Raw genomic sequence first — 24,966 nt, 5'->3', positions numbered from 1 at the left:
TGTCGCCAGTGGTCGGCGGAAGGTGCACGTGCCCGTCGACCTAGGACCGGACCGCAGCAACGCACGGATGCACGCCAAGACCGTAGGATCCTACGCAGTGCCGTAGGGGACCGCACCGCCACTTCCCAGCAAATTAGGGATACTGTTGCTCCTGGGGTATCGGCGAGGACCATTCGCAACCGTCTCCATGAAGCTGGGCTACGGTCCCGCACACCATTAGGCCGTCTTCCGCTCACGCCCCAACATCGTGCAGCCCGCCTCCAGTGGTGTCGCGACAGGCATGAATGGAGGGACGAATGGAGACGTGTCGTCTTCAGCGATGAGAGTCGCTTCTGCCTTGGTGCCAATGATGGTCGTATGCGTGTTTGGCGCCGTGCAGGTGAGCGCCACAATCAGGACTGCATACGACCGAGGCACACAGGGCCAACACCCGGCATCATGGTGTGGGGAGCGATCTCCTACACTGGCCGTACACCACTGGTGATCGTCGAGGGGACACTGAATAGTGCACGGTACATCCAAACCGTCATCGAACCCATCGTTCTACCATTCCTAGACCGGCAAGGGAACTTGCTGTTCCAACAGGACAATGCACGTCCGCATGTATCCCGTGCCACCCAACGTGCTCTAGAAGGTGTAAGTCAACTACCCTGGCCAGCAAGATCTCCGGATCTGTCCCCCATTGAGCATGTTTGGGACTGGATGAAGCGTAGTCTCACGCGGTCTGCACGTCCAGCACGAACGCTGGTCCAACTGAGGCGCCAGGTGGAAATGGCATGGCAAGCCGTTCCACAGGACTACATCCAGCATCTCTACGATCGTCTCCATGGGAGAATAGCAGCCTGCATTGCTGCGAAAGGTGGATATACACTGTACTAGTGCCGACATTGTGCATGCTCTGTTTCCTGTGTCTATGTGCCTGTGGTTCTGTCAGTGTGATCATGTGATGTATCTGACCCCAGGAATGTGTCAATAAAGTTTCCCCTTCCTGGGACAATGAATTCACGGTGTTCTTATTTCAATTTCCAGGAGTGTATATACACGCAAGCATGCACACAAACACGCACGCACACAGTTGGACAGATAACCATACAGGTACAGTTTTTAGTTGGGCATTAACATCAATGGTGTTTCGTTTTTGTTAAGTTGGTGAGGCGCGTATTGCACAATCCCGTTAGTCTAGAGGCAGTATGCTTGACGGGACGATTTTGTAGCAACAGCTTTTGAAGGTGGTAGTGTTGTGCGTTTCTCGTGTGTAATAGTGGCGGTTGCGCAGACGCGATTCATGCCAAGGAGGTCATCTCAGAATAGTGTGTGCAGGATGATGGGTTGCGTTCGTGGAATCGGATGCGCTCAGTTAGCTATCAATGACCTCCACAGTTCAGTAAGACGCTTGTACGAAGGTTTTTTCGTTTTTGTTTTCTTTTTCCACAGCCATTGAGGTCTCGTGGAGGAGGACCTTTTAATATTCTCTTTTCTTCTTTACTTGTTATTGGTTATTTAATTCAGCTTCATACTTGTTCTTACTGATCAAAAAATTTACAAAAATGGCTCTGAGCACATTGGGACTTAACATCTGTGGTCATCAGTCCCCTAGAACTTAGAACTAATTAAACCTAACTAACCTAAGGACATCACACACATCCATGCCCGAGGCAGGATTCGAACCTGCGACCGTAGCAGTCGCGCGGCTCCGAACTGAGCGCCTAGAACCGCGAGACCACCGCGGCCGGCAAAAAATTTACAGCAATTTGAAAGAGGGTATCATAATATCTGAATTTTAAGAAGGAAATTAAAAGATGACAGGGTAGCGTAGAGGGGAGAAGTATGTTCCACCACCATAGGCGTCTACATCTACATCTACATCTACATCCATACTCCGCAAGCCACCTGACGGTGTGTGGTGGAGGGTACCTTGAGTACCACTATCGGTTCTCCCTTCCGTTCCAGTCTCGTATTGTTCGTGGAAAGAAGGATTGCCGGTATGCCTCTGTGTGGGCTCTAATCTCTCTGATTTTATCCTCATGGTCTCTTCGCGAGATATACGGAGGAGGGAGCAATATACCGCTTGACTCCTCGGTGAAGGTATATTCTCGAAACTTCAACAAAAGCTCGTACCGAGCAACTGAGCGTCTCTCCTGCAGAATTTTCCACTGGAGTTTACCTATCATCTTCGTAACGCTTTCACGATTACTAAATGATCCTGTAACGAAGCGCGCTACTCTCCGTTGGATCTTCTCTATCTCTTCTATCAACCCTATCTGGTACGGATCCCACACTGCTGAGCAGTATTCAAGCAGTGGGCGAATAAGCGTACTGTAACCTACTTCCTTTGTTTTCGGATTGCGTCCGGGGGTTCATCGAGGCATTGTCTTCCGGATGCCTTCAGTATTCTTAATTTTTACGACCCTGACGTTAAATTTTAAGTTTTGCTTTTTTCGCTATGTCTTACGCCTTGTTTGTTATATTTAACTGCTGTTATAATTATTACAAAACTATTTATCTTACACTGAAGCGCCAAAGAAACTGATATACTCATGCGTATTTAAATATAGATGTATGTAAACAAGCAGAATATGGCGCAGTGGTCGGCAACGCCTAAATAAGACAATAAGTATCTGTCGCAGTTGTTAGATTGGTTACTGCAGCTACAATGGCAATTTATCAAGATGTAACTGAGTTTGAGCGTGGTGTAATAGTCGGCGCACGAGCGATGGGACAGAGGATCTCCGAGGTAGCAACGAAGTGGGGATTTTGCCGTACAACCCTTTCACGAGCGCACCGCGAATGTCAGGAATCCAGTAAAACATCAAATATCCAGCATCGCTACGGCTGGAAAAAGTTCGCGTTACAACGGCACCAACGACGACTGAAGAGAATCGTTCATCGTGACTGAAGTGAAAGCCTTCCGCAAATTCCTGCAGATTTCAATGCTGGGCCATCAACAAGTATTAGAGTGAGAACCATTCAACGATACATCATCGATATGGGCTTTCGGAGCCGAAGGCCCACTCGTGTGCCCTTGATGACTACACGACACAAAGCTTTACGCTTCGCCTGGCACATAAACACCGAAATTGGACTGTTGACTGGAAACAGTCAACAGTGTGTTGCGTTGTCTGGGGAGCTGGTGGCCAACGGAAGTGTTTAAACTCATAAGAGTGTTCCTGGAGCCACTCTGTAGCAGTTCTGGACGTGTGAGGTGTCATATTGTTCTGTTGGAATTGCCCAAGTCCATCGGAATGCACACTGGACGTGAATGGTTGCAAGTGACCAGACAGGATGTTTACGTACCAGCCTGAACAGTCCCCTGCTTACACGCAGGGTCCATGGATTCATGAGTTGTCTCCATACCCGTACACGTCCATCCGCTCGATACAATCTGAAGTGAGACTCGTCCGACCAGCGCTGTCAAACAACGCATGAACCTGTGTTAGGTGTCTTCAAGGAGTTAGGGTGGGGGGGGCAAGAGTGGAAACTTGTCCTTACCCCTCCCTCCTGAAATATGGTGGTGTAGACTTGTTTCTGTTTCTGTTCAAGAAGACGTTCACAGTCGTTATAACTTTTTGCATTCAAAATTTTTATTTTTTGTGGAATGCTAATATTATCTGTTTATGAAACAAACCGTTTTTCACTCGTTGAACACCGTGAATACAACTATAAGACAATCAAATCTCGGATATGCTGTGTAGAAGCCTTGTGCCTACTAAGCCAGCAGTCAACGCAGACTGGTTATGCAGGTATGGACCTTACAGGAGACAGCTCTCTTGACGACAAACAGGCAGCAGCCCAAGTGCTACCAGATGCCACTCATGGCACAGATCTTTTCTGCAGTGTCTGGGGGCCTGTGCAGCATACAGCCCGGCACCGAGACCACACTCCAGCAGTCCGTTCTGACTGAGTTTCCCAGGGCAGGCAGTAATTGCGGAAGCATTTCCGCAATCAGGAACTCAATATGGAGCTGCCGCTACGATGATGTCACCATCCAAGTCGACCTTCGCCTCCAGGAGCTGTCAGTTATGGACCTGCGTCACTTGTGGCCTCTAAATTCAAGAGACGTGCTCGCTAATAAGAGGTGCCCGAGGAAATGAGTGAAAGTTGACAGTTGGCAACATGAGTGAGTGGTTTAGAAGACTAGAAGCACAGGCTGACCTGTGTTGTTTTGGTGTCTGAGGAGTCTGTTCCTAGTCGTTCCTGGACAGCATAGACACTAAAGGAGTTTCGTTCTGCGCTGCCTGGGTACAAGGTGAGCCAAAGCTCAGTGCAAATTCTTGTTTTTTTGCGATCTGTGTGGTGTCACCGCCAGACACCACACTTGCTAGGTGGTAGCTTTTAAATCGGCCGCGGTCCGCTAGTATACGACGGACCAGCGGGTCGCCACTGTCAGTAATTGCAGACCGAGCGCCGCCACACGGTAGGTCTAGTGAGACGTTCTAGCACTCGCCCCAGTGGTACAGCCGACTTAGCCAGAGATGAATCACGTAAGACGTAACACTCCTTTCATTTCATGAACGGTTACGCATATCGAAACTCAGTTATCGGAAAATGTTAGAGAGTTGGTTAACGTTTTTAGCGCTGGTATCAACTGAGATATTCAAGTAAGTTGGTTTTTTTATATGGAACTGTATACTTTTTATAAATTCGTTCGATAGTTCTTGAGAAGACAAATACAATAATCTGTATGTTTCTCTAACGAGGAAACATTATCAACATGACCTCATATTTGAAGAAGAAAAAAGTAGACATGCAAGACATAATTCCCATGCGACGTGGAAATTTGGAACGTAATTCTGATAGTACGCAGTTATGACCTTCTGAAAGAAAAGCTTTTAAACTTGGTGGGCACTCGTTCTTTGTCATTCGCTTCGCCTCACTGTAGTCGCCTAATGCTCGAATGGTTTAAATGGCTCTAACCACTATGGGACGTAACATCTGTGGTCATCAGTCCCATAGACTTAGAACTACTTAAACCTAACTAACCTAAGGACAGCACACATCCATGCGCGGGGCAGGATTCGAACCTAATGCTCTAGCGTGAAGCAATATACGCCTGGCAACTGGACCCCTCCTATTCGTGGTACGCTGAAGGCGAGAAAAGGGGAGTTGGGAAGTGGACACGTCCGCCAATGTGTTATGAAATATGTTCGAGACAGTATCTTGTTCAACACAAAAATAGGTATGTAACGTAAGTAAATAACATGTCACTCTCGCCCACATACACGTTCAATATTGAAACTTCCTGGCAGATTAAAACTGTGTGCCCGACCGAGACTCGAACTCGGGATCCCGAGTTCCAGTCTCGGTCAGGTACACAGTTTTAATCTGCCAGGAAGTTTAATATCAGCGCACAGTCCGCTGCAGAGTGAAAATCTCATTCTGGAAACATCTCCCAGGCTGTGGCTAAGCCATGTCTCCGCAGTATCCTTTCTTTCAGGAGTGCTAGTTCTGTAAGGTTCGCAGGAGAGCTTCTGTAAAGTTTGGAAGGTAGGAGACGAGATACTGGCAGAAGTAAAGCTGTGCTTCGGTAGCTCAGATGGTACGCCGGCACGGTAGCTCAGCGTGTTCGGTCAGAGGGTTAGCTGCCCTCTGTAATAAAAGAAGTGAGTTAATCGATCAACAACGAGCTTAATGGATGTCTTACGACGTCCGCTCCGAGCAGATGCAACGAACAAAAGCGAACAAAATGAGATTAAAAAAAAAAAAAGATGGTAGAGCACTTTCCCGCGTAAGGGAAAGATCCCGAGTTCGTCGAGTCTCGGTCGGGCACGCAGTTTTAATCTGCCAGGAAGTTTCATATCAGCGCACACTCCGCTGCAGAGTGAAAATCTCATTCTGGACGTTCAATATTATTTAACAACGTTCTCTCACTTTGATATTCTGCAACTATACGGCGTCTGAGGGAGGGGATGTTCCGAAATTTAGACTTCTTAAAACGTTATTTGAACGTTTTTCTGTGCATTTTGAAACTGCGAATACAATATATTCACTGTTAAAAAATAAAGTTCTATCGCAAAAAATTTAAGGTCTCGAGTTCCGAATTTTTTTCGTAAAAGGTACCGCTATGGAGTACCGGTGGATACCGTAGCAAATCAAGCATTGGTAACGGGTATAAGTGCAGATATGTCGATTAGAGTATGAGGACGGCGTACTGCACAACATTACATGAGTATTTACGTCATTTGCTGACTAGCAATTATAGATATTAAAAGTTTTCACATTTGTCAGTACCTCCAAGTACATTTAGGCAAGAGCAAGCCATTAATGCTTATTTTTTCCGCTCGGCAGCAGGTCAGGAGGTAAAGTGAGGACGCGTGGATACAAATAGATTGGTCTATACTGGCAGTCGTAGTCCAAAGCTGTAGCTGTGTAGAAAACAACAGGTCGTAAAGTGTGTGACGTTTTTGTGGGAAGACACAGAGAAAAAAAATGGTTCAAATGGCTCTGAGCACTATGGGACTCAACAACTTAGAACTACTTAAACCTAACTAACCTAAGGACATCACACACACCCATGCCCGAGGCAGGATTCGAACCTGCGACCGTAGCAGTCCCGCGGTTCCGGACTGCAGCGCCAGAACCGCACGGCCACCGCGGCCGGCCACAGAGAAAAAACAACCTACACACTGATATGCGTATATATTAAGGTACCACATATAAAATATATGAACATACCCGTTACACCTTGTATATATGCCTCAAATACAAATTGAGTAAACCTAAGCTACTGAAGAATTATGAAATGAATTTGATGATTTTCGACTTACAATTTAATAACACCAATCAAGTTTAAGAATAGCACATCCTCTGTCAAAGTTTCACATTAACATCCGAAGAAGACAACGGAGAACAGTGGTGTTTGTAACGAAACAGTGCTCCTCTACATCTGTAATGACACGCTCATTCGTTTCATTCATTTACACTGCACTTGTGAATCGCAACATAAAAAAGGTTCAAAAAAAGTGATCTATGTCACAAGTTTCACGTTAGAAACCGTGCACTTCGACACAATTCAAAAAGCATGTTACCAATGTCAAAACAGTAGTTCACAAACCTCCTTCTGACGCCACTATACAGGGCTTCGAGCTCGGGCAATGACCGGCTGCAGTGGTGCGGAGTGAGCGACAGTCCGTGTGAGCGGCCGTTCAAAAGCTGTGCTCTTAGACGGACAGAGAAACATAGCAGGTTTGTTACAACAAATGTACGATAGTTGAGCATCATAAATGCGACATACCTTCCATAAAGAACTGATGAATAGTGTCACGTAAAGAAAATCATAGAATATGTCATGAGTAGTAACCAACAGACTGACAACATGAAGTTAACTGATCGCGTCTTTATACCTAAAGAAATTTAATAAAATTATAGAAAATAGGAGAGAAAGCATCCAGTGAAACTTATAGAACCGTGTAAAATGTTTAACGTAAGTATATGAGAACACAAGTAGATTTTGGATCAAATACTCAAAGATAAAATTATTATAAAAATAATGTTACGTGTAAAGGGAGTTAGTAAAGAGCAGCGCCGATGGCAAAGCGCCAATTTATTGAACTTTTCAGTATCCTGAAGATGAAGCGACAGCCGTACGCCAGTTTTAATTTCGTTGTGTTTGGTATTATTGGTATTGCTCTTTAATTCGTTTGAACTTGGTCTTTCATTATGGATTTTAATAGTTCAAGGATTGGTTCCTTTTATTCTGCGTTTATTTGGTAGCTTTTAAAACATGCTGTACCTGAATGTTAGGAGAAGGATCCTTTCTAATTTGAATTTTGCTGTATTCATGTGTGTGATCTCGCTCGCTGCTCGATACTCAATACAAGAGAGACAAAATCAACAGTTAACCACCAGTCACATAAACACTCCATTGCGTGCAGTAGATAAGGGCAGCAATAAAAACTCTTCAGTAAACACAGTTCAGCCAAAGGGAGCCTTTCCAACTGAATACAGTTGACCCACAGTGGTATTGTAAACTGACTGAAACAAATCGCAATACCAAAAAGTAATTAATGTAGAGTAATGAAATTACTGTCTAGAAAACATATTTACGTGATTAATATTGCAAGATCACAGGTTAAACTAAGCATGAAATAAATGCAAGGATGCAAACGTGCATGAATTGTGTTGTATAAATGCCGTATGTCAGCATGTGGGACGGAGTTCCATGCCTGTTGCACTTGGTCGGTTAATGCTGGTTGAGGATGACGCTGGAGCTGTCGTCCGATGATGTGCTCGACTGGAGGCTTATCTGGTGCTCTAGCAGGCCAACGCATCGCGTTGACAGTCTGTAGAGCATGCTGGGTTACAACAGCGGTCTGTGGAAGAGCATTATCCTGCTGGAAAACACGCTCTGGAATGCTGTTTATGAATTGCACCACATCAGATCGAATCATCAGACTGACGCACAAGTTTGCGGTCAGAGTCCATGGGATAAACACTAGAGCGCTCCTGCTGTCATATGAAATTGCACCCCTAGACCATAACTTCAAGTGAAGGCCCATTGTGTCTAGCGAGCAGACAGGTTGGTTGCAGGCCCTAACTGGCCTCCTCCTAACCAACACAGAGCCATTACTGGCACCGAGGCAGAAAAACCAACAGATCAGCACCCTGCCCTCCAATGAGCTCTCACTTGATATCACTAAAGTCGCCTGGGGTCTAAAATGCACGCTACAGGATATCTGGCTCAGAGCTGTCACTGAAGTAACCAGTTTGTAACAGTTAGTTGTATCACTGTGGTGCCAACTGCTGCTCAGATTGCTGCTGCAGACGCAGTGCGATGCGCCAGAGCCATGAACCGAACACTATGGTCTTCCCTCTCGGTAATGCCAAGAGTCCATTCGGAACCCGGTCACCTTGCGAACGTACAGTTCCGTTACATTCGCTGCCAGAAACCATGTACGGTGGCTACATTCTTGCCAAGTCTTTCAGCGGTATCGCAGAAGGAACATCCAGCTTGTAGTCACGACCTCGTTCAAACTCAGTGACGTCTTGATAATGGCGTTTTTGTCTCCTTAAAGGCATTCTTGACTAACACGATCTCACCACTGCCAATCCCAAACGTAATCAACGCTGATGACTGTTACAGAGTGTATTTCAAGCAAACCTGTTTTGCATCCTCATAGTGGCGTTACAAGCGCCACTCTTATGCGACTGGCTCGAAGTCTGAATACACATCATCTTTCAGATATAGAAACACGCCTACCAGCTGTCATTTTTGTCACATAGTCCTCTGTGGTACTGCGATTTTTTTCCCCATCAATGTACTTCACAAAAGTAATCAGTTGGTGACTTTGGTAGGTCAGCCCTGACGCACCCATCTGCACTAAAAGATAGTGCTGGTCACACTAGACATACTCTCCTCTAATTGCGAAAACACCCCACAGCAAGTAATACTCGTCTCCCGACTGCATTGTGTTCCCTGGATCCACGAAGCCAAACACCGTATGACGCTCCAGCCGGGACAATGTCCCGTATGCACAGCAAGCCACCGAAGCAGCTAGTAATGTTTCGTTCGCTGACCCTAACTGTCTCTGCTCCATAGCGGCTGTCAGTCGCCGATCGCCGCTCGTTGCTGATGATTTCTCAAGTATCCTGCCGCCGAATCGTGCCGACACACCTAGTGATTTCCGTCATTTGTTGTCTTTTATTATTATACGGTATTTCCATAAAAGAATCTCTCAGTTCCAGATAATTTAGGCCCGTCATACATCTAACTGAAAGTAAACTGACCTGGTTTTTCTTACAAATGTGCACCTTTAGTTATTCGACACACATTCAATATAAAATCCAATTGTTCCCATCAAATGGTTCAAATTGCTCTAAGCTCTATGGGACTTGACATCTGAGATCATCAGTCCCCTAGACTTAGAACTACTTAAACCTAACTAACCTAAGGACATCATACAAACAGGATTCGAATCTGCGACCGTAGCAGCAGCGCGGTTCCAGACGGAAGCGCCTACAACCGCTCGGCCACAGCAGCCTGCAATTGTTCCCATACCTCGGCCAACAATCCCAGAGTAATGCAAGCAATCGTCACTTCAATTCTGTTTCTCAACTCTAGCAAATCATTAGGTGGTAGCGGAATGTAGACGCGATGTTTTATAAAGCCGCAGATGATAAAATCACTTGGCATGAGGCCAGGTGAACGTGGAGGCCAGTGGAAAAGAGTTCTGTTGACCATACGACCAATCCCGCGGTCAAGGGCTTCGACATTCAACCACTCTTGTACGAAGAGATACCAATGAGGAGAGGCTACATCTTGTTGCCAAATAAAGTTTTCAGGTTCACCTCGTAAATGGGGAAAGAGCCATTTTTGGAACATATCGAGATAAGCCACTCCTGTTACAGTAGCTTTAGCGTAAAAAAATTATCTGGACTCTTGACGTCGAGGCACAGTGCAGAAAGCGTTCAATTTTGAGGAATCTCTTTGATATTGTATCTTTGATATTGTACAAGTTCACGAGAATGTAATGATCCCCAGATACGAACATTGCGTGTATTTGCCTTCCCACTTAGATGAATGTGTGCCTCATCAGAGAGCTCAGAGCTCCACATGATCAAGAAAGGAGCTAAGATGTTAAGTCCCATAGTGCTCTGAGCCATTTGAACCAATTTTTTTTCTTTTTATGAAGAAAGTGATATTCTCGCTGCAACAGTTCACTTTCAGAGTTATAAAGTATACCATAGTCACCTGGCTTTACCTATTGTACCAACTCTAACCGGTATGGACGCATAAGCAAACGTTTTATTAAGACCTTCCACACTGTCGTCTTTGGCAAACGAACTTCACTACTTACTTTCTGAACAGACTTCTTAGGGCTGTGGAGGATGATGGTCGGACAAGCTCGATATCCTCTCAGACACTTCTAGTCGTCCCGTTCCCTTTACACACACATCCTGCCCTTATGGATTGACTATACCATCGGCCGACGTTTATGCCGCATAGGGGATCACAATTAAACTTCAAACGAAACGCACATTTAATTACTGAATTCATTCTTAGCAAAGTGTGGAACACACTCAGTAGTCGCCATTTTGCGTATGTGGCGCTGTAAACCATGGAGGTAAGAATAGAGGGAGACGCCGTGACGTCACAGCTGCGAAGCTATGTGAAGCCGAGGGTAGCCATCTCAATCCGACCAAAACATTGCTGCTGTAAGCTTGTATGCATAGGCTTGTCTCTCGCTTTTGGAAGGATTTTGCGCTATTATGGTGACTTGTGTGGTGTTCGGATCTACGAATCGTTCTGACTGTGATGCGAAATCGAAGGGAATAACATTTCATGTGTAAGTTGTCTCGTTAAGTGTGATTTTACAACTTCATTGTGAACGAACGTGTGCTACATCTGCACTTGTACTATAGCGTATTTTTCACCTGTATGATTTTAGATTTCCTAAAAATGAAAGTCGGAAAGCTCTGTGGGACAATGCCGTGAGGAGGAAGAATTGTCGTGCGTCTAAATGGAGCTCTGTATGTTCTCAGCATTTTCGAGAAGAGGAACATAGACCGAACTTCCCTTTCAACAGTAAGGCTGCGTGAAAATGCTGTACCATCAGTTTTCCCTACACACCCAAAACATTTGCAAAAGGTATGTTAATTCAAAGAATTAAATTCTTAGTTTTCAAGTTCACGTTTCAGTATAATACGTACTTATCGGCGATAATCGAAGTGTTGAGTAACTCACTTTGTCTTCATCATGTACCAAATTAAAAGCGAACACTACATTAATTGGCGTAAAGTATAGGCCTAAACAGGACACTTTGTAGATTTGCCATTCTATGTACCGTATTTCAGTAAATATTGGTGGTAATGAACAGTGTTTTCCAGTAGTGTAACGTAACTGAAATGTTCCAGTACGTATTACAAACAAAATGTATTTATGGGGCTTTGGAGGGAGGGTATAGCTGACTTAGTTTTCAGTTACTATTATTTAGTTTGTGATACACGTTTATTACTGAGTTAACAAAATTGTATCATTTACATTGAAGACTAGCTATTCGTAATATTACATTAAAAACTATTTTTAATCAGAAGAAACGCGGAATTTCGCCTTTACGAGATTTTATTTTAAACGAAAACTTTAAAACAACCAATCTGATGACGTTACATGCGTATATGGTGCAATTAGCGACTGTAATACACGCAGCGCTATAGCACACTGGCAATGTTTTGGTCAGAGTGTCATGGCAGCGAGCCACGCCCCCATGGCTTCAAAACGTAGTACGGCTGGGATACGTAGCGCCATCTCCCCTTATTCTTACCTCCATGCTGTAAACGGAGAAACAATAAGGCTGTTCCGGCGTAACATCAAGCGCCGGCACGTCGGCCTGGAACGATAGAGCAGAGAGGGCTGTGAGACGATGTCAGCCAATAGCGAGCTGACTAGGACGACTCCACGACAGGAGCGGAATCAACACAAAGAGCAGAAGCGCCGAGCCGCCTAGCCGCGGCCGGATTGCGAGACTAGCCGTCATACTAACGCTACATCAGTGACTTTTGAACTGAATTGTTTTGCTTGCATTAAAATTGTACATACCAAAGGACATGGATTATTTGCATGTCGCCATTTACTTGCGACACACCTCTCTGAATACGCAACGTTAAATATTGTCAATTTAACTTACTGTAATAAACTCCATTATTATGATTTGCTTGAATTTTTGTCTAGTTATCCGAGAAAACAGTTCCTAGGCACCCTATATTAGACGAGAGGGCAGGATACTACAAACCCTCCCCCACCACCTTCTTCTCCTCTTGGCAGGTCCCCGGACTCGCACACGCTACGTGGACATTCGCGCGCCGGAGATCATCGCCATCCGTGTCTCGTATGTGCCGTCGTGTTTGTGATTCAGTGTTTTTCGCCGCCCACGCTCCTTCGTTCACGTGTGTCGGCTAAATCATCAGTGTTTGTGCACAGTGCCGACAGTTTTCTTGTTTTTCGTCGAGTCTCAACGGCTTCATGTTTTTTAATTACTGTATCTACTGTTTTTTAACCCCCATTATGTTATTTTTCTGTCCTCATTGGTTTTCTGTCTTATTGCGCTGCTTGTGGCTGAAGAGCGGAGTAACATTTTCCGCTGCCAGCCCACCTTGTATGAGGTGCAAAATAACAATACAGGAAAAAAACAAGATACTACAAAGGCAATACTCGCGTTTTCACTTATCTAAAACTGTTTGACTTACTCTTTAGTTATGACCTTGAAACAACGCTCCACAATGCTTACACTACTGTTAATAAATTCTGTGTTTCGATAAGAAAAGCATACACACTCACAACTCTTAGTCACTTTCACTCCTTAGCTTATGCTGTTGCTAAATCCTGACGTACCATCACTGAACCACTTAAGGGGATCCGGAGGTGGTCAAATCCAAAAAATTACGATTTTTTTTCTACCGAAAATTAATTGGAACATTCCTCTTTAATGTAAACTTTGAATTATTGTTCTACTCGCCCTAGAAGTGGAGTTATTACCATTTTCCCCCACGCCTACAGAGGAAATGGGCGGCCGCTGAATGCATCTAACACCCTCTCGTGACTTCCTGGCGAACTGCTTGGGATTTTCTCGGCCTTTTACGCATACAGCGCCTTATGTTACACATACAGAGAGTGTGCAAGGGTTGGCTACATTGTTTTCTATGACAAATGAAGCGCTAAGAGCGCGGAACATCGTCTCTTTGCTGTTTACCGTTTCGGCTTCTAAGGCTCAAACAAACTTTGGGTTCAAGTAAGCTCAGTGATGGAAAGACAATAGGAGGGAGAGGCAGGCTTACTGATGAGGTGATTGAACGTCTACAGAGATACTATGGGTATGCTATAAGGCAAAATACTAGTAATATTAGTGACATGCGAAAAGCAGTGTGGGCATTGTTCCTTCATACTGCCTCTTCCAATGAATACCCTCAACACAGCCTGTGCCCAAAAGATTCCTGGTGCAAATATAATGCAAAAAAGGACTATGATCACAAACATGGTTTGCCAGCAGCTGTGATAAATGCAATAAAACCAATTTTTCATGACTTAGCACAGCCAGAATTGTTACACAAATGTCTACACGGAAAGACGCAAAATCCTAATGAGAGCGTAAACAATTTGATTTGGAAAGTGATTCCTAAAAGGGTGTTTGTAAGCATAAAAACACTGCACTTCGGCATTTATGATAGTAACCTACAACCAAGCGAACAGTGTGAAGTGTAAAGTTCTGAAGGCATTAGGATTTACAACTGGGGTGAACGTTGTACGAGCACTAAGAAATATTGACAGAGAAAAGATAAGAGGAGCAGAAAGAAGAGAAAGGTACATGAAGTATGATGGAACAACAGGCCAGAAAAGAAAACAGAAGAGGAAGCTTTTGGAGGATGAAGAAGAAGACCCTGATAATCCATCCTATAGTGCAGGAAACTTTGATAGCCATTTCCCGTAAATTAGAATTTTTCGAATATAAGGAACAAGCTAGAGAGATGAAATTTTTATACAGCACTCCTAGTGGTCAAACTTACATTGTAACACAGCCATTTGGCAATATGTTCAGTAGTTTCATTTCAGTTTAATTATAAAGCAATTATTTGTAAAAAATATTTGGGTCATTAATAAAAAAAATAATTGAAAGGAAACTAGAAGAGATACTCCAAAATCCCTCTGTCATAACTGCAATACTAAACCACTCTATATGTAAAAAAATTCAAATTTTTCTATTTGGTAGTTTATTCAAAAAAGTTCCTAAAAATTAGTGATTTTAACATGGGCAGCATAGGCACCTCCGGCTCCCCTTAAGCGAGTACATCATAAATAGCAATTCTGCAGTCCCTCCCCCTCTTGGATAAATTCCGGCGGACTCGCATGTGTGACAACGACCTGAGCGTGTGACGGTATGCAATTGTATTCTCTGTCTGCTGCCCGCTTTCGCCTTCTGTTTATTGCCTCACGCACGCCTTCTTAAGCTTTCTATTGCGTAACTTGCCTGTGTAACAGTGTCAATTCGCTGACTTCAGTCCCATTTCAAAGCGGTTACAGGAGAATTCCATTAGTGTTCCGTTCGGTTATCTTACGCAAAACGGCCTCTCGTTTTCTGCGGGTACTAAAGTCTTGAGTTATTCAGTGTCTAATGCTCGCTAAGGCCACATTATACAGAGCGCGTTGTAATAGGCTCACGGACGCACGCATTCACATATCCTCCCTTCATTTCCTCACGAAAACAAACACACACACACACACACACACAAACACATTCGAGAATGTCAGACAAGGGGTTTGACCATTTCTGTCGAATTGGTTAATATTCATGGATGTGATTGGCAGCACCCCTTTTTTTATATATGCATAACATTGTCAGTTACCTTCGAGAGTGATTTGATGAAATCCCGGAAATTTAATTTAGAGCAGCTGCAACGGGAAATTGAATGCGGCACATGGCTGGCACGCTCTCCGATTATTTTTTAAATTATTTTTTTGGATAATTTTTTTTCTTTCGCTTCTCGTAGTTTTCATCTGCCATCTCCCGGTGGGCATGTGCAGTTTAAATATGTCGCAGTTTTAATAGCGCTTGAATTACTCGTCGCCAAACCAGGAATACGACTTCAGTGAATGATAACATAGTCATCAAAGTATCTTTCGGCTAGCAATCAAGACATAATTTTGTAGTGTGATGTATAGCTTTTCTCTTCTCATCAAACATAATTACAGCGTCAGTATAAACCATTTATTTCTTTCTTTATTAAGGCCGCTACGAATTCAACAGTTCGCAGAATTCAAAAAAATGGTTCAAGTGGCTCTAAGCACTATGGGACTTAACATCTGAGGTCATCAGTCCCTTAGAACTTAGAACTACTTAAACCTAACTAACCTAAGGACATCACACACATCAATGCCCGAGGCAGGATTCGAACTTGCGAGCGTAGCAGCAGCGTGGTTCCGGACTGAGGCACCTAGAATCACTCGGCCACAGTGGCCGGCGCAGAATTCAAATTAAGATTGTTAAACGAGCTGAGGACACAACAATTAACCATTGACTGTCACCTTGGTTTGACAATAACATGGCGCATTTTGAGCCTGAGTAAAATGACTCAGTGTGCACCCTATCAATCCCCATTAATCTAAATGAAGCGATACATGTTTTCTGTAGAAACCCAAATCCACACATCAGTTCGGTCGATAGCACCAGGCAACGTTTAACTTACATCACATCTCAGACAGCTTTTTTTCCTTCACTGTTCTATGCACAAAGAGCTACCATGTTCCAAGGCAAGCTTTTCCATACAGAGTATAGGGAACTGCGGATGCGGAGTGCGATTATGTTTCCTTGTGCTGGAACAAATGAAACATTCCTTTTAGGTTCTTTGCAAGACCGTCACTGCGATACATCTCAGAATAAGAACATCGATACATTTATTTTATCGTTGTTCATTAAACAATTGTTGGATAGAATAAGTCATAATAGAATAAATTATCACAGATAGAGCAGATCTTGTTCTTAATAGGGGCGAAGCTAAGGGATTAATAGTGTGTAGGCTTGCATGGCTCAAATGGTTCAATGGTTCAAATGGCTCTGAGCACTATGGGACTCAACTGCTGTGGTCATAAGTCCCCTAGAACTTAGAACTACTTAAACCTAACTAACCTAAGGACAGCACACAACACCCAGCCATCACGAGGCAGAGAAAATCCCTGACCCCGCCGGGAATCGAACCCGGGAACCCGGGCGTGGGAAGCGAGAACGCTACCACACGACCACGAGATGCGGGCTCAAATGGTTCAAACGGCTCTGAGCACTAAGGGACTTAAGGGGCTCCGGAAAGGCTCAAAATCATGAAAACTTCAATTTTTACTTTTTTGCGTTTTCTGAATCTGCAGACTATTACCTTTTAATATATATATAATTTATTCAATTCCGAAGACTACAACTATTTTTAATTTTTTTTTTTTTTTTAAATGTGTTCTACATGGGCGTGACCCACTGTGGCGCTGTTAAACTGCTGTCAAATGGTGTTATTATTAACGTCCGTGTTCATCAGGTACATTTTAGTGATGTGAGATAAAGTATGTGTTGTGGCTAACCTATTTTCAGAGGCTTAGCAGCACCTGAACTGTTGAAAAAGTGTATTCACGGAAAAACTCAAAACCCCAATGAAAGTGTAAATAGTGTTATATGGTCGAGAATCCCCAAGACTGTATTTGTTGGAACAGAAACACTTCACTTTGGTGTGTATGATGCTTTTGCGACTTTCAATGATGGCAACATTGTAAGGTGCAAGGTATTTAGAAATATGGGTATGAAGATAGGTTCTAACATGGTACGAGTGATACTTGCTTTAGACAAGGAACGCCTTCGGGCTGCAGACAGGGCTGTAAAGAGTCTAGAAATACAAGCAAGAGTAAACAGGAGGAGGAACAAGAGGAAGCTGGAGGAGGAGTTTGCAGAGGATGAAGATAATCCATCCTATGGACCTGGAATGCACTAAAAAGTTAAGCCAATCTTTGTCGCTCGATTCCCAAAACTTTTATTTTCTCATACTAATTACATGTTTTCTAAGGATCTTCCAAACATATTTGTTTCAAACTTTCAGTAAATGTTACACAGTACCTTCTGCATAATTTAATACAGCCTTTTTCCAAAAAACTGTGTGTTTTTGAATATATAAATAAAAAATTGCAAAAAAATGTTGTGAATTTTCATTACAATTGAAAAAAAAATCATCTTTAATAACTGAACTAAAATTTTGTAAAATCCCTGTGCTAAGTTGTAGCCCATATTCCAATAAATAATCTGTAAAAAGTTCAACTTCCTACCTCAAATACTTTGTGAGGAAAGATGTAATTTATAAGCGTTATTTTAACATTGCAAGTATAGGGAGTTCCGGAGCCCCTTAACATCTGAGGTCATCAGTCCCCTAGAACTTAGAACTACTTAAACTGAACTAACCTAAGGACATCACACACATCCGTGCCCGAAGCAGGATTCGAACTTGCGCGGTTCCAGACTGTAGCGCGTAGAACCGCTCGGCCACCCCGGCCGGCCAGGACCCAACAGGATGGATGACACAAATCTCAGAATCGTGGCTGCCTGGTGAAGAATCCAGTGATAAAACTGCTTCCGATGTGGAAAGTCTGTCGCCAGCAAGCCCTGCACAGGCTGTAACTGCAGTAACAATTGTCATGGAGAACGTTCCACACTGTCGTTTGGCTTGTTCTGTACTGGCGAGCTAACTGCCCGGTACTGACACGACGGTATTGGGTCTCCAAGTCTGGTGGCCCAACATTTCGGGTACGTCCTTCACGATTTCCTGCTTCCTGAAACGACCACGTCTCATACAAAAGGAGGCACACTGTTGCAAATATTGAATGCCAATGCCGTGGTTGTTGTCGGCGGGGATAGGTCTCCTTATACGACCTTGCTGCCCATCCCCCGTTGCCATTTGCCTTTCCGTAAGTAAGGACCACGACAACAAACTCTCGATTCGAGTACAGATCCATTGTGTACAACGCTGTATCACGTCCACTAAAAGGTGAGTCAGCAAGAGGAGTGGATCGCGCACAACATCACCGATTACCACCCTCTAGGAGCAAATCATGCATGCTGTAACTGTGGCTGCATGGTACAGCGCGTATTAGACCACAGTGTTTGTAACAAATTACGAATTAATACATGGTCTTTAGCATGGAAGTCATGCATTTCCGGAAATAAGTCATTACACCTTTTTTGTTCCGTAACCTCTCATCGATCAATACCTAGAGTTTGCACATGGCGGAAAAAAAATCACCCTGCACAAGCAAACCTGAAGGTTTCAAACTCGATTTTCGCAACAACGATTGAGAGTTTGAAGTGATAATTAAACCATGACCCTAAGCTGTCCACAGGCGTTGATATATATCAACGGGGACAGCTGAAAATGTGTGCCCCTACTGGGACTCGCACATGGGATCTTCTGCTTACATGGGAGGCACTTTATCCATCTGAGCAAAAAAATGTTCAAATATGTGTGAAATCTTATGGGACTTAACTGCTAAGGTCATCAGTCCCTAAGCTTACACACTACTTAACCTAAATTATCCTAAGGACAAACACACACAACCATGCCCGAGGGAGGACTCGAACCTCCGCCGGGACCAGCCGCACCCATCTGAGCCACCGAGGGCACAGAGGACAGTGCGACTGCAGGGATTTATCCCTTGTACGCTGCCCGTGAGACCCATTTGCCAACGTAATGTCCACACACTACATTCGTAGTGCCCCTGCCCATTACATTCATTACTTGCGGCAGACAAGACTGTAAGAGTTCGGGCAATGCGTGTGCACCAGCACAGAAGAAGAAGGTCAATGGCCGGTTAGCCTTAATGAAGATGGTCATCGATGGTCGGACATGTCCGAAAGAAGAGATACCATCTTCATATAATTGAGAGTTTGCGTCGTCCTGTTTACAAACGTTTGTGTCCTAGTCTTGTTCTATACACGCTGTCAACATGAATCAAATCGGTGAGGGGAATTACGTGCGTTCCTTGTGTCAGCGTGGGACGACCTGTGTAACTTACTTTCTAAAGTCCCTTCGCAGTTGTTACTTCCGTGTTCACTGGAACGTTCGCTTCTACTATAGCAAACTTACACCGGTGCCAGTTTTCGCCCACTAGTTATGAGTTGTAGCGAGTGTCCCAGTAGCTACACCGAGGAGTCGTGGAATGCATCGTTCACACCAGTAACCATTCTGCCCCACTGAATTTTCCTCACTTTCACGGTGGCTGTCATAAGCTAAGAATTTTAATAAAATAGTTCGCTAACGTCATAGCTAGGTTGCTTCAGCAAACATCGGAAACTGTTTTCGGTAGGAGGCCGCGAGGCCGTTACACACGAGCGGTCTCCCGCCCTCCGGAGTGCTTCGGTGTTTTCACAGGACGCCGTGTTTGCCAGCTACCGTGCGTCGTGACACGCCTACTGTTGACTCTCCACATGTGCCACATGTGGCCGGCTCCTACCAAGCCAGGGAAATTCATTTTGTTTAACTCCGTGGTTGTGAAAACATTTTTTATGTAAATGAGAGTCCGCTAACATCTCGGCCCATGTTTTTTAAGATGGCGGATTTACGTGATGAACGCGCTCCTCGGAAAAAACGTTGCAGAAATTGCTGTGGTGCTGGAAGTGGCTTACAAAAACGACTTTTCGAGAAACAAATTCAACTTCTTTTTCCTCTTTCAAAATTACGAACTTGTCGACTGACGAAAAGCCCTCTTGCTGAACATCCTTCAATCGCCCGAGCAGACGAAAATGTGAAGTTCGTGAAGTAGCAGTTGAAGACTTAAAATTGCAACGCAAGTCTAACAAATAAATAAATTTTAGTTATTATTGAATGAAACAGTATCGGTAATAAAAATAATTGCTTTAATGACGCGTTTCGGCTTTGTTGGGCGTCATCAGATTATCTACAAAAAAGAGTAAAGGGAAAAAATATTTTACTCCAGTTTCTCCTGTTTCTGGTTCACATCACTTGCTATCGTGTGCTGCTGAGCTTGCAGTCTACTGGTGCGTTATACAAATTTGTTTCTTTTAAATCTTTTTAAAGTTATGGTGTGCAAATTGTTTGTGAGCGCCAACTACATGTGTTCCCACTGATTAACTGCATGCGGTGCTTACTCTCATGCTCAACCGTACATGTGCTCAGCCTCTAGTACTGTGATAGTTGCTTTTCATTGCACTATGTTTAGCGATGCAAGATGTGTGCAATTCTGTTAGGTGTGGTCTTATCGCTGCGCCACTGCACCTGCCGCCATGACTTTATCAGAGACATTGTCTTGTATTTTAACACTTTATTTGACTTACCACTATGTAATTTATTCTTTCTTTTTAATGTTTGCTTATCAGTCTGTGTTCATTGTCTAGGTACATGCCATAGATAGCTCGATCTAAACGTATGCTTATCCCACTGCATGTTAGTTCTACAAATGTCTCTCAGTCCATGTTCATAGAAGTTTCGGTAGGTACCTTATGTAAGTAGGCTGTTTAGATTTTTATGTTGGTAACGTCATGTAACGCTCTGTGTGAAAATCACTGACTGTGCTGTTGCGTTGTTGGAGTTTGCTGTTGTAGTGTTGGGCAGTTGGCTGTTAACAGCGCGTAGCGTTGCGCAGTTGGAGGTGAGCCGCCAGCAGTGGTGGATGTGGAGAGAGAGATGGAGGAGTTTTGAAAGCGGATGATCTGGACGTGTGTCCATCAGAGAGAGTAAATTTGTAAGACTGGATGTCATGAACTGATATATATATATGATGACTTTTGAACACTATTAAGGTAAATACATTGTTTTCTATCAAAATCTCTCATTTTCTAACTATGCCTATCAGTAGTTAGTGCCTTCAGTAGTTAGAATCCTTTATTTAGCTGGCAGTATTGGCGCTCGCTGTATTGCAGTTGTTGGAGTAACGAAGATTTTTGTGAGGTAAGTGAGTCATGAAAGGTACAGGTCATTGTTAGTCAAGGCCATTCTTTTGTAGGGATTATTGAAAGTCAGATTGCGTTGCGCTAAAAATATTGTGTGTCAGTTGAAGCACAGTCATTTATAATTTTTCTAAGGGGACGCTACACTTATTACAGCTTTGCATTATAAGACCGTACCTTAAATATCATTCTGCTTTTAGTCTTTTGTAGACAACCTGATGATACCTTACAAAGGTGAAAAGCGTCATTAAAGCAATATTTTCTCAGCCAAGAGTGTTTTAATCAAAAATACCCTTTACATGGTTGCTTACAGTCGGTTAGATGGTGTGGGAGATATTTTATGGGAAATTTTATTTATTGTCCGCATAAAGTACAGTAGGAGGTATGTATGATTAAATCTGTTGGTGATTTGGGGATATACGGGATGCGACATTCAGTACACAGAACTGCCACATCTGGCAGCAAAAATGGCCCTAACTTGGCTAGGCACTGAGCTTGGATGACACGTTCGAGTAGAGTGTGTGCAATATTACGTGGGCCCCAGGGCTGCGCAAACGGCGTGGTTTGCAGACGGCTTGACAGTAGCAGTGTGGGTTCCCTTAGGAATGGAAATGGGCAGTAGGGGAGGTGTAGTTCTTCACTTGAAGCCTTCACACAAACACCTGTCTTGCAGAACTTGTAAGCTACAATTACTGAGTCTGTAAACATTCCTCTTAGGAGATCATGCCAGTACAACCAATAATTCGACAAGTTAACCATATTTTCAAAAATACATTGGGTACAGAATTATGCCTAAATTCAAGCAGAGCCTGTCTTGCACATCCCTTTTTTCTTTCTCTCGTTGCACACAGTGTACATGCTGAACACAGTGGTGTTCACACAATTTCAGCTCACCAACATGCTAATGTAGCTGCAATTGCGATATAATCCTGAAACAATCTACTATTAATGAAACAACTGAGGATGATTGAGGCCAATAGCTCATGAAAAGCTCATGCCCTGTGTGAAAATAAAAGTATGTTTACGTATGTGTACGTTGTTACAAACTAATACCAATTCTCACCTCACCAGCTATCGATGGCCCTTCAAAAATTACATTATTTCATTGCTAAAATCTGAAGCCACTCATGTATCGCAATAGATAAGAAAGTTTAGGATATGGAAAAATACTCTGCGCTTTGCATTCTGCCATTTTACAAAAATTCGTTTCGGTATCTCTAACCGTTTATGAGATTTGAGGCATGTTATGAACACATACTTCCATTCTATCGTCTGCGCACACGATCGCTAATGTGTGCACTAAATACGGCCCATTTCCTCGAGACTGGCAATAGATACGCATCTCGTCTCAAGTTCAAAGAAAAATCCAGTATGTTAGGTCCATTTGGTGTGCAGCAACACTTGGTCCAACGTACATCAAGCGCAAACTCGAAGCGGCCCACTTTTTCCTTTGCAAAGCTTTCGAATTTCCCACTGTACCTTACTAAATTAATAAATGTCACAATAATTGTGATCGTTGAAGAAATAATAACCATTTCATCATAATACTGATGGATGGGGCAATGAGATGCGTGAGAATCGATTTCTCTCACCAAACAATTTCTTTAAAACTGAAACTTGCTGGCAGTTTAAAACTGCGTGCCGGACCGAGACTCGAACTCGGGACCTTTGCCTTTCGCGGGCAAGTGCTCTACCAACTGAGCTACCCAAGCACGACTCAGGGCCTGTACTCACAGCTTTAGTTCTGCCAGTACCTCGTTTCCTACCGCCCAAACTTTGCAGAAGCACTCCTGCGAACCTTGCAGGACTAGCACTCGTGAAAGAAAGGATACTACGGATACATGGCTTAGCTACAGCCTGCGGCATGTTTCCAGAATGAGATTTTCACTCTGCAGCGGAGTGTGTGCTGATATGAAACTTCCTGGCATTGAATCCTGCTTGGGTAGCTCAGCTGGTAGAGCACTTGCCCCCGAAAGGCAAAGGTCCCGAGTTCGAGTCTCGGTCCGGCACACAGTTTTAATCTGCTAGGAAGTTTCATATCAGCGCACACTCTGCTGCAGAGTGAAAATCACATTCTGAATTTCTTTAAAACTGTTTGAAAATAGTTTGAAATACTCCTGATTAATATTACATCATTCTTTATTAATCAAAATAGCAGCCTAGCTATAAATTTTATGTCACTGTGACGTAATAGATAAATGCTAATCCGATTTAGCAGCTTCGGGAGTTGCTTCTAATCAATATGCGGCTGGTCAACAATGTTCAACACAGTGCTAAAAGTTGCATAACCCCGGCTTCCTGGGTACGATGGGACAGTAACTCATTTTTTAGATGGTGATGCAAAAGAAGATAGCTAGAGTTGCACTAAAATGGATGATTATTTAGACGGTGACTGGTTTCGGGCTGCACCCATTCTGAAATGAACCAATGTTTGCCAAGTAAAATGTCCATCAAAATAGCAGTAAATAAAATGTGCACGTGTGTGTAGAGTCGCAACTAATGTTCGTTCAAACCAACCAATGTTTGCCTAACTAAATAAACATCTATTTTAATTGCGACTCTGGCTGTCTCTTTTTGCATCACAATGATAAACGGTTTTTGCAATTTATTTATTTATCGTGTGGCAATGCAGACACATAAGAAAGAAACAGACAAATCACTAATACAAAAAATGTTAATAATTGCAAACAAACATTACTAATATAACAAAGTTTAAGGATTACAAACAAACATCAAGTCTAATAATATAATCTATCGACTCTGGAGTTGCGAGCAGGAAGTCGTCGGGGCTCCCATTATAGGCTCTTCTGGAACACTCTTCAACAAAGTGGCTGATGGTCTGACTTTCTCCGCAGTCACACTGAGGGGATAGTTTTTTACCCCATTTATACTGGGAGTAAGCACATCTGCCATGACGATTCTAATCCTATTTAGAGTGGACCGCGTTTTGCGTGGTAGGTCAAAACCAGGTGGCTTTTGTGTGATGCAAGGCATGTTACGATTTTGCCATGCGTTCCATTTTTCAGACCGTTTGTGACACTGAAATCTTCTTGTACACAGTTCCTTGCTGTTCTTGTTGGCACGTTCCTAGATCGAAGCCTATTAGTGTTTGCAGCCTCAATATCTTGGTGGAATGGCAGGCTTCGATTTCCCATGATGTTTTTGTATTCACGTACAAGGGCGTCAGTACGTCGCAGGTGTGGCGGCGGGATGTGGCTTAATATTGGGAGCCATTGCGTTGGAGTGGGTTTAGTTACTCCAGAAATCATCCTTAGAGAGTTATGCAACTGGACATCCACCGTTTTTACATGTGGGCTGTTTAGCCAAATCGGAGCACAGTATTCGGCAGCCGAGAACACAATTGCTAAAGCAGAGGTGCGGAGAGTGGAGGCCGTTGCTCCACAGATAGTACCACAGAGCTTTGTCTTTAATTTTTCGGCAGTCTTTGTTAGGAGCACTTTAAAAGATAGTGTTCTGTCCAGCGTCATGCCCAAGTACTTCGGAGTTTTATTATGCCTGAGAACGGTATTTTCAAATCGAATGTTGAGTTCCATTC

General features: G+C 43.6%; 1 non-coding gene across 1 annotated transcript; it reads left to right on the top strand.

The window, feature by feature from the left end:
- Nucleotides 1-23,345: 23,345 nt before the first annotated feature.
- On the top strand, nucleotides 23,346-23,420 carry Trnas-cga (transfer RNA serine (anticodon CGA)). Its single transcript has one exon. It is a non-coding gene; the product is annotated as a tRNA-Ser (tRNA).
- The last annotated feature ends 1,546 nt before the right edge of the window (nucleotides 23,421-24,966 follow it).

Source organism: Schistocerca cancellata, chromosome 2 (assembly GCF_023864275.1).
Source record: "Schistocerca cancellata isolate TAMUIC-IGC-003103 chromosome 2, iqSchCanc2.1, whole genome shotgun sequence".
Lineage (NCBI taxonomy): Eukaryota > Metazoa > Arthropoda > Insecta > Orthoptera > Acrididae > Schistocerca > Schistocerca cancellata.
Note: the sequence above shows the minus strand (reverse complement) of the source record. Positions and strands in the feature narration are given on the sequence as shown.